Here is a 16,616-nt window from a genome sequence, read left to right on the forward strand (position 1 = left end):
GAAGGGTAGCACAGCTACCCTGTTGGATAGTGTTTCCATTCACCGCCAGGCTGCCTGACGGCAGAAGCCTGGCAGTGAGTGAGGGCTGCAGATGGCAGCCCTCACCCGGTCCATTATGCGGCGGGTTGTCCCACCATGCCGGCTGGCGGTTTCAGCCGCCAATGCCGGCATGGTGGGACAACCCGCCATGTTCACAATGAAGGCCTATGTTTGTAGCAGTATCAAAGAAATCAAAAGTAAAAAATGGGCCACCCGCCCATCAAACATCAGACATCTGATTTGGGAGCTGCTTTTTGAGCACTGCCAGATATTTTTGATCATGTAATTACTGATATTTTAATGATTGCCCTGATTTTTGGGCTATGACCCCACATTAAGATGAATACTGTCTCAAGCTGAAAAGCTCTATTTGTCTAGACTCCTGGAGTACCTCTTCTGCACCAGGAACACAACTCTTGATTTTGACTTTTTTTTTATGTGCACAGCTGACAATATGCCTAGGTCTCTGGAGTACACAATGCTGCTGTGAAATGGAAAGCTGTACTACCCAGTGAGCAGAGAGATGCTGACATCTGACCCAGAGGACAGTGCACCTAAACCTACAAGGTGGTCTTCTTCAGGAGGGGAACTCTTAAAAAGCTGTGAGGGCAAAGGGCAGTTCCCTGCCTCGGAGGGAAATCCCTGGTTGTCCAGCTCACCAATCTCACTGTGAACAGGTGAAGCAGTTCTGTTTTTTTCTGTCCCTTAGTGGAAGCTATGACCCTCTCATTCAACTGCTCTGTTTGGGCAAACTATTACTTACTTTTCACTTAAGGCAGGAAGACACCTCAGTATTTTTTCTCACTAGGAACACACAAACAACATGTAGTCAAACAGTACATTTCTAAGATTCAGGTTTCCTTAAATTGTACACCTTATAAAAAACACCTTAAACATAAAACAAAGGTGGCTATAAAGTCATTTTATCATAGAAAATCATTGAAACTTCATTAACTGTGTCACGTTCGAACATCCATTTCAAAAAGTATGTTTGCACTGGAAAATGTTCGCACTCAGAACAGGAATTATTTTTAGAAATGCCATAATACTTACAGTTAATACACAAGTTGTTTTGGTGTTCGCTGCTGTTTTTACGATTGTTCGTGATTTCTTTTTTACCACCAACCTTGATGGCAATGAATGTATCTACCTTGGAAAGAAGAACGGTTGAGGTGGTCCTATTATGATCCAAATCTGTGTCTTGCAGACTACACACTGAGATCACTAGCGAACTTCAAATTCACAGAAGCTTGCTGAGTAAATAGCCACTTTTTCTACAAAACACTCACGAAGAAAATAAAAATGACACATTTAATATTGATACAGTCTGCAATGTAAAAGAACACTTCATTATACATGATGTTGAAATAATTAATTTCAATTTAATATAAAATAGATTCTTTAAATCTTTTTGGTTATGATCTGTACAAAACGGTGGTAAAATTCACTGAATGATAAATGCTGCTTGATAAACAGAGTCTGCAGTTGTGCGCTATATTTTTTTACTTCTAACAAGGTCGTGCTCATGCAGTTATCATACAAGTGCTTCAAAGCACTGTAAATCAGAGGTTTCATAAAAATAAACACTAGATAATAATGGGGGTCATTTTGACCTCAGCGGTCTTTTTCCAAGACCGCCGAGGGACCGCCGTACGGAAGATCGCCAGTGGTGGCAGTTTGCCGCTCGGCCTATTATGACCGTTGGCAGCACTCCGTCCTTTTACGGATGGAGAGCCGCCAACAGCCATACTGGCGGGCGGCGGGGAAGTGGAGGTTGCTCCACCGCCACGCCAACAGAACACCGCCCAGTGAATCACATCCTGTGATTCGGCGTGGCGGTGTTCTGTTGGCGGTGTGGTTTTGGCAGAGCAGCCCCTATGGCTCCCGTCCCCTCCCGGAGGATCGTCGGACCAAGTAAGTCGATCGTCCGTGAGGGGAGGTGGGTGGGGGGATGTTGTGTGTTGTGTGCGTGCATGAGGGTGTGCGTGTGTGTATGTAGAGGGGGTGTGTGAGTGCGTGTATGCTTGCGGGGGTGTTGTGCGTTTGGGAATGAGTGCGTGTATGACTGTAGGTATGTCTGTATGGATGTGTGCGTGTATGTTTGAATGTGGGTGTGCGTGTCTGACTGTGTGTGTGGATGTTGGCATGTATGTCGGTGTGTGTGCGTGTATGTGTGTTGGTGGTGCCTGCGTGCGTGTCGTGTGTGTATGAGTGATGTAATGTTGGGGGTCGGGGTGGGGAGGGGGGTCCTGCCACCTTTGGAGGGTGGCAGGGGTGGTGGGGGGTAGGGGACGGAGTCATGGTGGGGGTGGGGTGTGGGGGAGACCCCTATCAGTGCCAGGGAAGGAATTCCCTGGCACTGATAGTGCTTACCGCCATGGATTTCATGGCGGTTTCAAACCGCATGAAATCCATGGCGGTCAGCCGGGTCCAAATACCGCAGGCGGTATAGTGCCGGCAGCCGGCCTGGAGACCCTGGTCTCCAGCCCGGCGGGCGGAACGGAGAACCGGCGGATGACCATGGCGGTAACCGCCATGGTCATAATACAAAAAAAAAGACCCCAGCCTGTTGGCGGTCTTACCGCCGCTTCTCCGCCTTCCGCCAGGGTCATAATGACCCCCAATGTCTTTGAAAGAACGATATTCCAATGAGTTAGATTTTTAAATAATAAAATTCAAAAAGGAACTGAAACAAGAAACTGTCATTTATACTGCTGTCGACTGAAAGCAGCATGCAGTACTCTTTGCTCACTGCACTTAACTGAAGAAAAAAAAATATAGCCTTTTGCCTGGGGTTTGAAAAATGTTTGAGCTGAAAGTCGCAGGTAAAGATGGGCATTGGTTGTGACAGTGAAAAAAGCTGCCAACTCAAACACATGCACACTTCTCCTCCAGTGCCACACTGGAAATCTGTCACCCCATGCATGCGATTAGAAGGAAGGGCCATGTAGTACAAAAAAACATGTTGTTCTGTCCCCTGGGGGTGACTCCATAAAGCGCCAATGCCAGGCAAGAATGACAAACTAGGGCTCCTGCTGCATGCTGTGAGGCAGGGCACTAGAAGTTAAAAAGAACAAAATAGCACCGCAATCACGTCTGGAGCGGCGGGCGGGCAGGGGTTATAATAAATCAATCAGTGCTTGATCCCTGCTCCACAGAGAGGAATGGAAATGATACCAGACGTGCAGCAACTAATTACAAAGATGTAAAGAAGAGTGCCAGGCAAACCAACAACGGGTGAGCGACAGACAGGCTCCACGCCCTTTACTGTGCACAATAGTCTCTCTCGAGCACTAGTGCATGCAGTGCACACTCCTCCCTAAAACATTGACCTGTGCAACCTGAATGGTGAATCTGACCACCACTCTATCAATAGAGCCTGAAATTGGGCTAGGTCTTGGTCAACGGTCATTTTATATTTTACATCGGCTCTTCATTTTTTCCAGACATGTTTTGACTTAACATTTTCATCTCTGGCACTCCTCACTGATCTAGATTGTTTTGATCTCTTTTTGCTCATTATTTCCTCTGGGGATTTGTAATTTGGTTTTTACATTTTATTGTGTTGCTTTATTGGCTTGAACAAAACACATGCCTGTGGGTCACTGCCTGCTTATTGTGACACAGATATCCAGGTCGGAGCATTTGTCTACGAACTGTGTTTTAAGCTCACCGGATTGTCTTTATTAAGATGGTGAGGGTTAGCTTCTTCCCAAAAAGTTAACCCACTTTTTGGCAGGGTGTCATGTATAGATTTCAGAGCACTGGTAACATTCGAGAAATCTGCTTGGGTATAGTAAACACCCTCGCCCTCATTACAACTACGGGACTAATTGCAATCCATGTATGAACTCTGATTTGCATCCAAAACAGAATTCTAGGTTGGAGTGTATTTCTCCATGAAAAATGTCACATGTGCTATTTGGCCATGGACAATTATGTGCCATGCAATATTTACTCACAAACCTACAGCAAGTGAAATATGAAACTATTCCTGTTGGTGAATAGAGCAAAGTTTGATTTGACCATGCTAGAACATGGTCTGTGTGTGCACATTGAAACTGAAGCATGCTGGAATGCATTCCAGTGTGTCCACATCAGAATTTACATGTGTGTTCTGAAACACAGAGCAAAGGGCATTAATATATGAAGAATTCTGGCCACATTGACATTTGAGTATCAAATAAACTTTAAGATGGCACATGGTAACGCTCAGTTTAATGGGGACCTTGTGCATTAAATGAAAATTATCTTCTCTGCTTGTTGAAGGTGAACAGTGATCTTGTGACATGTTGGCTGAGGCAGGTACCTGCATTTTAGCCCTGTCCACAAGATATAACTTTGTCATGATATTACTCATTTCTGAAAGCTATTCGCTGATCAGTGCTTCGATGGAGTAAACCCTCAATCATCTTGACATTTAGATGAGCTGCTATTTCTACATCTCTTAGAGAAGACTGCGTAGTGGATCAACCTTACTTCCTGGGCTGTTTACCGTTCTATTCATATTGTGAGTGTGTTTTATTTATGAATGCTCTGAAGCTGAATATGTCCTGTGGAGTTAGCGTATTCTTCATTCTGACATCATATTTGACACAGTGGAGCCATGCAGGTTGAAAATGTCCTTCATTGTTATGCTTCTCACTCTCTCTCAGTTCACTAAACTGCATCACATCACATGAGTTAGCTTATATTTATTGTTTACTCATTTTTTATAAACATGGTTATTTTTTACTTGCTACTACGTGTGGATCTCCAAGGCCTTATTCTTTAGTATCCATGTCGGGAAGTAGCAGCAGACCTTGTTTTTAGTTGAGAAAAAGAAAGGTTTACTTTCTATCAAGTTATACATGAAGTATTTATGTATGGAGTTTTATATAGCGCGAACATGACCCGTCTGGGTAGAAGAGTGCTGTACAAATAGCAGAACAAGTTAAACACAACAAATGCGCAAAAAAGGCACTTAACAGATACAAATACATATAGCAATATCTTGTACAAAAAGCAAACAGGTTGAAGCATCAAAAAGCAAAAGGAACAAAGCAAGCAACAAAGTATATGCAATGCAAGCAAACAACTTATTTTTTCAGATTCTGAATCTAGAAATATATACAGGAAAAATAGACAAGCTCAGTGAATTCAGGATTTACGCGGAAGGTATCTATTCAGCCACATCAATTTGACTTCTTTTTGGAAGGAGGTAGTCGGGGACTAGATCTGTTTTCAGGAGGAATTGTATTTCATATTCTAGGGACTTCAACAATAGAGAGTTAGTACCTCTTAGGGAATGACTCCCACCAGATACTTCAAGATTTTTTGACAGGTAGACAGGAGTGTTATGATGAAGAGCATTATACATCATGTAGCAGGCCTCGAAAAATCATAAAAATGTTACTAGACATGCAGGTCGAGTAGCTTGAATAATCGACTTGACCTAACTGTAATGTACTTGACCCGGAAACGGGTCTCAAATTGTGTGATCCTAGGCAAATGTTGTATTTTACAGTCACCTTTTTCTTCATTCTCACATATGAATGCACCTTCAAATATGTGAGTTCAGCATTTCTGCTGTAACAAAATGCTCTTTTGTTTTATTAAATACACTAAACATTTGCTCTATGTATAATAAATCTAGCCCACATATTGGGTACACATGATCCATGCATGACTTGCATCTTAGTTTTCTAATAGCTTTGCCATCAGGGCAGGAGTGTTTCTCAGCTTAGGTTTAAACACTCATTTTTAATTAATATATTACTAAAGCATGATGTGGTAGCACACTGTCATTTAAAGGCAGTACATTTCCAAGAAATGTCCAAAAACCTTCCCACTAACTTGCAGCTTTACTGATAAAACTATATAGCGTATTAACAATAATCTGTGAAAACTGGGTTTCAGCTAACATTTATTATTTGCACACCACCGAGTAACATGTTCTGACTTTTTTCCAATCCTACTAAAACATTTTTTTTATCACATAAGAAGTACAATAAATGGTCTTTCACAGCTACTGACATATATTTTGAAATGTTAGTAAGGTTGACTTAGTTATACAGTATAAATTTTGTATGTTAGCAAAAACTGATACCAAAAGGCTTTCATTTCACATAGGTCAGACAGTTCACCTTACAAAATACTGGAACTCTGCAGTCACAAGGAAAAGTATTTGCATTGCAAGAAGACAAACAGACATTTGACCTCTGTCTCTGAACACAGAGCAAATGTGACAAGAATAAGATTTAAAGACATCTTAATTGCTAATTCAGTTTCTGACTGAACAGACCATCTGTTCTTTGTCCACTGGCCAGAAGGGTTGAGTGGTAGCTAGAAATAGCTTCATCTCATGAAATAAAACTTGCCACAGCAAAGTGAGTGGTCCGGTTGATTTTTAGAGCCCTGTGTAGGCTGTCTTCAACTGAATTCTTGCTTCAAACGGGAGCCATTTGAGATGTTTTAGGTCTGGTGTGGTCACATTTACTGGATCTCATTATGAGTCTTGCAGCTGAGTTTAGAGTGGCCCTTAACAGAGCCAGCTTAGCTTTGTGTAATCCTGCAAAAGAAGCACTCCCGTAGTTTAGGCGAGAGATGGACTAGCAAATGGACGGCTGAAAGTTATCTGGAGGAAAGAAGGGTTTGATTTTCCTTTGAGTATTCAATTGGTAATTGGCTCCTCTGGTAGTTGCACTGACTTGAAGTAAAGTGTCTCAATCAAAATAAAGTCTGATGTTATTTATTGAAGCACTGAACATGAAGGGGGGGGGGATCCTGCTAGATAGCAGGATATTTTAGTTGCACCAGAGACCTGTGCTTACTTTGATTTGATCTATAATGATTGGCCTCAGCTGGTGATTGTAAAATTTTACACCACTTACAGGACTGTTCCTCAGAATACATACTATTGTACCTTTGGGGTCTTTCTTTCCGGTGAGTATTTGCTGCCATTTCAAGCTTTGTCTCTGACAAATAGGCTGTTATAGACTTGTCAAAAGGCTGCAGATAATCTACTAGCTCAATAGCTGCTGTTATTACATATTAGTTTGTGGCAGCTATTAAGGTGAATTCCAGAAGCAATTTAGGGATACAATTCCCAAACTGACAAAAAATGATTATCTCTATTAGTATGTATATTAAGAGTACGCAATATTTTATAGAATGATCCAACCACTGAGTAGTTTATGCTAAATAACACCGAGAAGTGAGACAGAAATCTAATTAATGAATGCAGATGAGCTTATCTGGGGTATTTAGACCTTACTACCTTTAATATTATTCAGTCTTGATCGGGAACATTAAGACGAAGATGCTTTTGATCTCTTACAGGAAATGGAAAGAAGTGAATTGTCCATGCATAGTTCTCAAAATGACCACTGAGGAGCCTTCTAGAGTTTCCCTTCAATGACTGTGGCAAACACATTGCCTGTTTTTCTCCTAGAAAATGCAGAATCCTTCTGAAATTGATTGGGTGAGAGCAATGTGCAGAAAGAGATTGCTGCTAATGTTTCTACTAATGGTAAGTTCTTATTGGCCACATTGTATTGTAGTGGAGGGGCATGAGACTCATTATGTGCAGCAGAAAGTTGAATGTGAGTGACCTCCAATGCAATGACATCCAATTCTACCTTCTATATAATGCATTGATGTACCCAATGTCCTTCTACAAGCATGAACAATAGTAGACGAAGGATCATCCGTTATTCACAGATGGAGTAATACAAATTGTCCAAACTTTTTTTATGTGAATCCCTGTATGATTATGATGTGCTCCCCGGGCTAGATGTCTTCTTCTATTGACTGACTACTAAGCCAAGTGCAATATTTGTTAAGCTTTAGTGCCTGCCTTCTCTTCCAGGTGCGCCTGGAAGGTGAAAGGTTCTCAATGTAGAAAATTGTAGCTAAGAGGCTTGCAAGAAAATGAACAGAAAATATGTGAAAGTGATCAGAGAACAGAGAGGCAAGTTGGTTTGGATGGACCCTTTGACAAACAATTTTAGATGCGGGCCAGAAAAGCAAGGTGTATTAAACAATACTTATAGTCCCTAGTAACATCTATTTTAATGGTAGTGCAGCACGATGAACTTGATTGGCCTGTTGCCTTAGTGGAAGCCCAAGCTGTGGTCAATGAAATGAAGCAAGTAAAGTGCCTCGTCTAGACACACTTTTAGTTTTTATAAAACATCCCTTGATGATGACCAAGCTGTAGCACCTTTCTTTAATAAATTGCACAAGAAAGCATTATGGTATCAATGATTGAGAGGGCATAGCCTTTGTCCCTAAACCACAAGAGGATCCTCTAAACTTTGGTCAGTATCGCTTCATCACTCATGCAAAGATTTTTACTGAAGTGGCTAATATATCCAATTCCCCCCAATAACACTGGTGAAAATAGTTTTATGGAACTTGATAAATAAGTTATTACTTCATTTGACAGTAGCAGACAAATCAGGTCCCATCATGTGTGGCCAAACCAATGATAATCTAAGAAAATACCTTTACATTAAGAATGTTTCAGTGTAGGCATTGCCTTAAAGTCCTCCTGGTATCAGATGTTGAAAAAGTGTTTGACAGGATCAGTTAGACTTTTTAGACAAGGTTATCTTGAGGATGGGACCGGTGTGAGTAAATATGAATTAAGTTATTGTTTACTGCTTAGTGTGATCCACGCTCAGGGAAGTAATACTCATGTATGTGTATACAATACTAAAACAAATTATGCTCCGGTGGCACAATATGCTACTTGGTCCTCATAAAAGCAAATCAGAGATCCTTAATTTATTGCTTTGACCTGAGATTGTCTCTAACTGAAAATAGCACAGAGGCCATTGAGTTATTTGGTGATCTACCTAAACAAATAACCAGTCATTCTCTTGTGTTTAGCTGCCCAATCCTACAAGAGAAACTCACAACTAATCTGGGAAAATTGAAAGTGGAGTCCATCTCCTGGGCAGGCAAGATTTATGTTAGAATGAATGTGTTCTTTTTCTAAAGTTAGCTTCTTAAGCTGGTTCCTAATACCATAGCAAGCCAAAAATAGGGGAATTTGTGAGCCAAATTAATTAAATATACATGCAAAGAGAAGGGCTGAACCATAATTAGGAATACTTTGATAGTGCATCCACAAGATGTAGTTTTACGGACCACCAACATAGTACAATACTGTGTGCAGCTCAATTGAAATTATTGGGGTGACCAGTTGTGAATCCGGAATTCATTGTGTTCACATCAATGAGACCATACCTGGCTGTGATTTATTGGTTATCTCGGGGATAGCAAAGCAAGATAGGCTCTCTAGCCTTATCCACTGTATGGTAATTAGAACAGTCTTTGTAACATAGAATCAATCATTAGTATCAGCAAGTCCCAACAACCCTCACCACTAGCCTCTATTCTCTCTCTTCCCAAAGTAACACAAGGAATTGTTGTGAGGATCTCCACATCCTAAGTTGGTCACACCTGTTTTGTCTTTGTTTATTAATTTTAGTAGGGCTGTTTCTTAGCGATGAGTTTTACAATTCTTTTTAATCAGTTTGCTGTTTGCCCTGACCACAATCCCCCACATTTGTAAAACTACCGCCGGAGGACGATCCTTCACCTACATCTGAGCAAAGAGCTGGAACAACCTCCCCCTGCACTTCAGACAAAGCCCATTGCTCACCATCTTCAGGAAGAACCTCAAGATGTGGCTCTTCAGATGAGGCCCCTCCCGCCCCTACAGCGCCTTAAGACCCTTACTGGTGAGTAGCCACATGTTTTAAAAATTGATAGATTGATTGCCAAAATCTCCGTCTACCCAGTTGGTTTGGGTATTGGGTAAGGCACTGTGAGATAGCTAGGAGCTAGGCCGACAGTCATTAATGGTATGGTCTCCTACACTCTGCCATTCTGCTGTCCTAAATACGCAGTCCTATTACTATCATAGGAATCGCATGAGATGGTGCCACCAACGTATCAAGGTCAGGTACTTATTTAATTGTTCTCCTAAGAAGTTTTTTCTTGTATGCCTAAGGTGCCCTATTCACCTTTATTTGGAGACATATGTGGTCTTAGGGAAGTATCCTCCTCAGCTGTATAGGTAGCACCAGGTTGTTCAAGCTTAAAGATTTAAGAGGATGCCCCACTTGGTGTTTTCTTTTCTGAATTTACATTTTAAATGGCTAATACAGTAGTTGTCCCAGTAAATTGTAGACATGCTGGGACACAACATTGACTTCAAAACGGGCTTGTCAATGGGGGTGGAGATGTTATGTTCATGGCTACGGCACACAAAGGATGCAAAACTGAAACATTTTGCTCATGGGTTAATTTTCCTGTAGTCAATGCTAATGCAAATACATTTCATACATACACAGTAGTCAATATTCCACAGCAATACAGAATTATTTAGAAATACCTCTGACATATCAGGAACATCAAAATGGGTTCCAAGGCCCTACCACATGTTAATGACATTGTTAGATTGGGTCCCTTCAGTAATGGCGTGTTCTCGATGCCTACACCCCTTATCCAAATATACAAACTATAGCAGCAAGCGATATGTGTCAATTATACAATAATCTAGTAAGACTTTATAGATGCTTAACACAATTTGTAATGCAAACATTGAACACTGCCCCAGCAAGGGCTGCATCAGCTGACCAACAACAATTGGCTACACCTCAGATTAACCCAGTGACTATTAAAGCCATTGTGGAAGAAAATTCTATTTTTGATTGCTCAAGAAACAGATCAGCTTGAAGTAGTGTTTCCCAGTATCGGCCTCCAAGCTAAACATAGCATTCTCACAATATGTTTGCCTCTTGGGATGGAACCCTTTAATGATGATTGCGCTACTTGGGGCACAGTTTTTGCTGCAATATATATCAGAACCCATGGTACACCATCTCTTGTGGTTCTACTGTAGGTGTTAAAACAAATATTAAGTGAATATGGGGCTGCCTCTGCCCTGCACTTGGGGGATGAAATTAATTGGCAATTTTGCCACTGTATCCTCTATTATTTTAGGAAACATAAAAGGGGAAGCAGCAAGATTGTCGGTTCACCAATTCCTTATGCAAATCCCTTTAAAAGATCAGGAGCGTAAGTTACCAAAAATAATTACAGAGACTTATACGTGTATAGGTGGCAAACATTTGGGGGGCAGATCAAATAAGCCACAGCCTAAAGGTAATCCTGAGAAGGATAATGCCAAACAAGTGCAGGAGTCTTCTAAAAAATGCTGGGACAAGTGATAATCTCCGCAGCTGAAGAGGTCTGAGAAACATTATAATTTATGTAACAGTGATCATTTGAAAACCCTGACAGGTATTAGTATGCTGATACAAGCCCTTCTCATTCCTTTCAGGACTTATAAGACTCAGTTTGAAAGAGAGGAGTGGTCAGAATGCAGAGCAGAGGAATACGTGAAAACAAAAAAGGACTCTCAACGCTCATCTAACATCATCATAAATAAAGAAGAGAAAGTTTGTCAACAAAAACCCCAATTCAAAAAGAAGAAGGGTGCTGGAATTTCAGCAAAATAAACCACACATATTGAGAACTTTACGGCAGAACAGGAGCCTGCTGCACTCTGTGGCAGAGGTCATGATAGTTTGCCACAATCTTCAAAGGTTTCCAGATGTGAAATCAACTAACAACTCCATAGAAGTCAAGCTAGGTGAGTCTCCCCTCCAAGCAGAGTCTATAAATTAAGCATACAAAATGAGGGTGAGATAATACAAACAACTAAAATCATGTTCTGGGAAAGATTAACACTCAGTTATGAAATTCTCTTGTCTGAAAAAAATTGGCTACTAGAGTTTGTTAGAACCCCCCCACAAGTAGAAAATGTTATCTTACAGTCTTTTTCAGTCCTTGTTGCAGAACAAGTAAAGCAAGCATATGCTGTAGATTGTGCTCTTTCACAAGTCCCAGCGCTGTACAGCACCCATGTAGGTTGTACTAGGGACTCTCCTTATCATGTAATTCCCAAAATGCCCAGCCCACAAGTGCAACCACAATACCTAATAAAACATAAAGCAAAAGCTTCTGTGAGGGAGATTTTGTCTCAGCATAAGCATCAGGGAGTAATTGATAGCTATGTATCTCCTATGAACAATCCTTTGTTCCCAGTTGCTAATTTGGATCATTCATGTAGAATAGTTTTAGATTATAGGCATTTAAATAGTCGCAAACACACACGTTTGCAATACAAAATTCACACAATATTGCACTCATGAACAACATTGGCTGCAAAAAATACAAAATAACCTTGAATATTTCTAACATTTCTTTCTGTCAAAATATAGCATCTGAAAACAGCTTTTTCCACACTGGAATCCCAGCACTTATCTTGCCAACTTCCCCAAGGGTATGAGAGCAGTCCAGGGCTGTTCTCTGCCCGTGTAATATCAATATTGCATGATATTGATCCAGAATCCTTGTCCTATGTCGATGACATTTAACTGATGGATGATGGCTTACACACATTTATCCAGGGTAGATCGCATTGTGTTGGGATTTGCTGAACATATTAAACTTTAGGAGAACAAAAATTGCTTTTCTCAGTGTACTATTTTTGGGATATGAGCTTTTGTGTGGGGTTAAGAGTCTGGCACCACACCTCATAGAATATTATGTGAAAGTACAACCTCCAAAAACCATCAAAAAACTACAATCCTTGCTAGCTTCTTTAATGTTGGCAGAATATCCTTACCTGATTATGCACAATTCATAAAGCCACCATACAATTTAATTTGTCCAGATCTTTTGTAACAAACATTGGACACCAGAACACACATAAATACTCAGATCACCACAGACTGAAATGCTTAAAGCAAAACATCTAAAGACATGTGAAAACATAACAAATTTGGTTATCCGGATAATTCCATATGCTAATGGCTTTACTTCTGTCACATTCAATGAAGGTGACACAGTGTCGATTGCATTTACATTTTAATGAGAAATGCATTTTGCATCCACTGAAAAAATCCTGACTGCAGTTCAAATGGCTGTCCTTAAGGAAAGACCACTATCTCAGGGAAAATGCATCATCGTTGTAACCCCTGCACCACCCTTAGAGGCTGTCACAAAGGTTAGTGTTCCAAGTGCAAAGGCCTTACATCCATAATGGATACAATGGGCTACTTTTTTGACTGCCTTTGATGTAGACTATGAGCCTGATATAGAATTTGGCGAATGGGGTTACTCCGCCACAAAGGTGACAAATATCTCGTCCTCCGTATTACTATTCCATTATGTCCTATGGATATTGTAATATGGCGGACTGGACATCTATCACGTTTGTGATGGAGTAAACCATCCACCAAACTCTAAATAAGACCCTATTGCCCATATTTATACTTTTTGATGCAAATCAGCGCTGGGGCAGATTTGAGTCAAAAAGATTACCGCGGGCTAACGCCATTCCAACGCCCCAGCCGGGCACCTTATTTATGGAATGACGTTAGCCGGTGCTGCCACCTGGTTTGCAGCAAAATAAATTACTCAAACTGGGCAGCAGAGGCGTAGGGAAGAATGAGGGTTGTGCATCAAAGAATGGTGCAAGTCAGGTTAAAGTAAAAAATATTGACTCTAACCTGAGTTGCACCATTTTTTGACGCACAACCCCCATGGAAATGGCTCCTGTCTTAGCAAAGACAGGAGTCATGCCCCCCTGCCCAATGGCCATGCCCAGGGGACCATTGTCCCCTGGGCATGGCCATTGGGCACAGTGGCATGTAAGGGGGCCCATTATGCCACTTAAAATACATTTAAAAAAATACTTACATGCACTCACCATAGATGGGTCCCCCCATCCATGGGTGTCCTCCAGGGGTGGGCTAGGGTGGCAAGGGGTCTCCCTGGGTGCAGGGAAGGGCGCCTGTGGACTGTTTCCATGGTCTTCCACTATGGAAAAGAGCCCACAGGTCCCTTAACGCCTGCCCTGACCCAGGCGTTACTTTTTTATGCACATCGGGATTTACGTCATTTTCTGGCTCCGCCTCCCAGCCTTGCGCCATTTTTGCCTGGTTGGATAAATATGGCTCACGGGTGTTTAAGTAATTTTTTGGACGGGAACGCCTACCTTGCATGTCATTAACACAAGACCGGTTCACACATCCAGAAAATGACGTACACTGACAAATTTTGACGTTCGCGGGGTCAGGTGTCAAAGTATAAATATGGTCTTAGTGTTGCTCCAAATTTGCGTAAAAAAATGACGCAAATCCGGCGCAAGCAGAGTATAAATATGCCCCTTTGTATTTGACCCTAAATTGAAAACTCAAGAGCTTCTCCAATACGATCTGGAGAACCCCATGCCCACTAGTATGATGTCTCTTGATCAGTACAAATATATTATTCACACTGATGGCTCAGCTCAACCTGCTGTGGTTACCAAACATCAATACTCTGCAGCTTATTTAGCCATTTATGGAGAGATGATGGCTGGAGCGTTCCATCATCAAGAAATCTTTACACAGTCCCTTGGGGATTGTACTGCACAACTAGCTGAAATAGCTGAGTTAAAAGTATTGATTTGGGCACTGGAACATATGAATCTTGAATCCCCGAAACTTATATTAAGTAATTTGTACTATTGTGTCCAATTTTTAAATCAACATCTGCATTACTGGCACCTTAATGGATTCAGAGACTCTAAAGTAAACACTGTCAAGCATAAAGCACTTTGAGGAAAGGTGGCATGAATGAAAGACAAACTGCTACAGGCTTCTGTAATACATACATTAGGCCATCAATGTGTTGGAATTGGCTGACAACACACCCAAATCTAGTCGTTACTGCAACTATAGCTGAGATTACTCATTCCCATATAAGGGTGGATAAAGAAATACCTCAGTAAAGGCACCCCAATACCATAAGCATATCCAACAAAATATTCCTCCCATTTAAGTGTCCAAAACATTCCTCATGTAACTATTCCACAGGTGGGGGATTGTGTGATCCCCCACCAAGATGGTAGGATAGAATTAATTCAAAAAGTGCATGAGAGTGATGCTTCTGCTCATGCTGGTGTGGCAGCTACAATTTCTTTGTTACAAAAATGTTGGTGGAAGAGACAAAATCGAATGTCCTTAGCTATGACATATGCCAATAAATTAAGGGCTCCACTGCTAAGCACCCACAACAGACACCCTTATTAGTGTCTAACAAGCCTATGCAGTGTGCGTAACTGGACCATTGTGGTTTGTAAGTTCTGATTGTGCACTCAAATGCATTCTACTTACTGCAGGTTCTTGCTCCAGATTCCTTTGGCCATATTATTGGCTAACACTCACACCGTTAATATAGATTTGCAAGTCTTTATAGGCACATATGCAGTAGCTATATTGCATTCGGGTAGGGCCGTGCCTTTGCCTCCAAAGCATACAGGAATACCATGGGAACTCTGGATATAGCTGTGCATTTCAATTCCCTCTTTCATCTCAAGGGAAATTCAATAGTCGAGAGAAAGAACTGAGACTTAAAGCAATCATTAACTGCTAGATTATTAGATGAAGTTCGTAGTTAGATACTTCACCTTTATGGGGTCCAGAAACCATTAACTAATCTGCCTGGAAGATCTTTGGTAGGCTGTACCCCATATGAAATCCTGTTTGGCATCCTGATGTATGTTTCAAATTTTGATGGACCTTGCACATTGGAGACAGAAACTCCTTTTGACGTAAAGGAACATCTCACTGTCTTACAGGAATTCCAAGACATCCAAGACGAGTGCTCTACTACACATAACGCTGCTCTGGGAATGACAGATACTCCAGCATCTAGAGGTAGGATTCCAAAAGCTAATGATCTAGTCTGAGAAAAGATTGCAGTGAGAAATTAATTTGGGTCATCGCACTGTGCACCAGTGTTAGCGCTTGGAATTCAAGGCACCAGAACTGTCATCTTGCCACTGCTTGTTGGTTGTAAAGAAAAACTCTTTGTCTCTATTGATCAATCAAATTACATCATGAGGCCGTTCCTACACAGTAGCCCTCGAAGATTCCTGGGTAGTTCCCTATCCCCTCTCACTACGATACAGGAAATACCTCTCCAAGCATTAAACAATAATGACATTATTTCTCCTAGGCTGTGGAGGGCAGATAATGAACCTTTGTTGATTCCTTTTACTGCTACAAGAACCAGAAATGCACCAGACATAGGGGCATATTTAAGAAAAGTGGTCGCAATTTGTGCAGTGCCACTTTTCTTACACCCTTTACCGCCCCTTACCGTTACCATGTGTGCACCGCATATAAAATAGGCAGGGTATGGAACAATAGCCTCATTTTTCATGACTCTATTGAGGTACTCTGTAGGAGTAGCACCAAAATATTGGCGCTAATCCTGCAGAGTACATAGGGGCTAATTATAAATAATGGAAGCCTCATTTTAACGCCTGCTTTGAGCAGGCATTAAAAGTGCTGTAAAAAATAGACAACAAAATCTGTTATATTTCCTGCCACCATTTTTTTGCCCCTCCCTAACGGGGAGCGCCCCCTTTTCATACATTATGCCTATTGCAGGCATAATGTAGGGCAAAGGGTTACAACGTGGCACAATGCATGCATTGTAAATGTGGCACGAGGATTTTGGCC

This window comes from Pleurodeles waltl, chromosome 4_2 (genome assembly GCF_031143425.1).
Source record: "Pleurodeles waltl isolate 20211129_DDA chromosome 4_2, aPleWal1.hap1.20221129, whole genome shotgun sequence".
Taxonomy (NCBI): Eukaryota; Metazoa; Chordata; class Amphibia; order Caudata; family Salamandridae; genus Pleurodeles; species Pleurodeles waltl.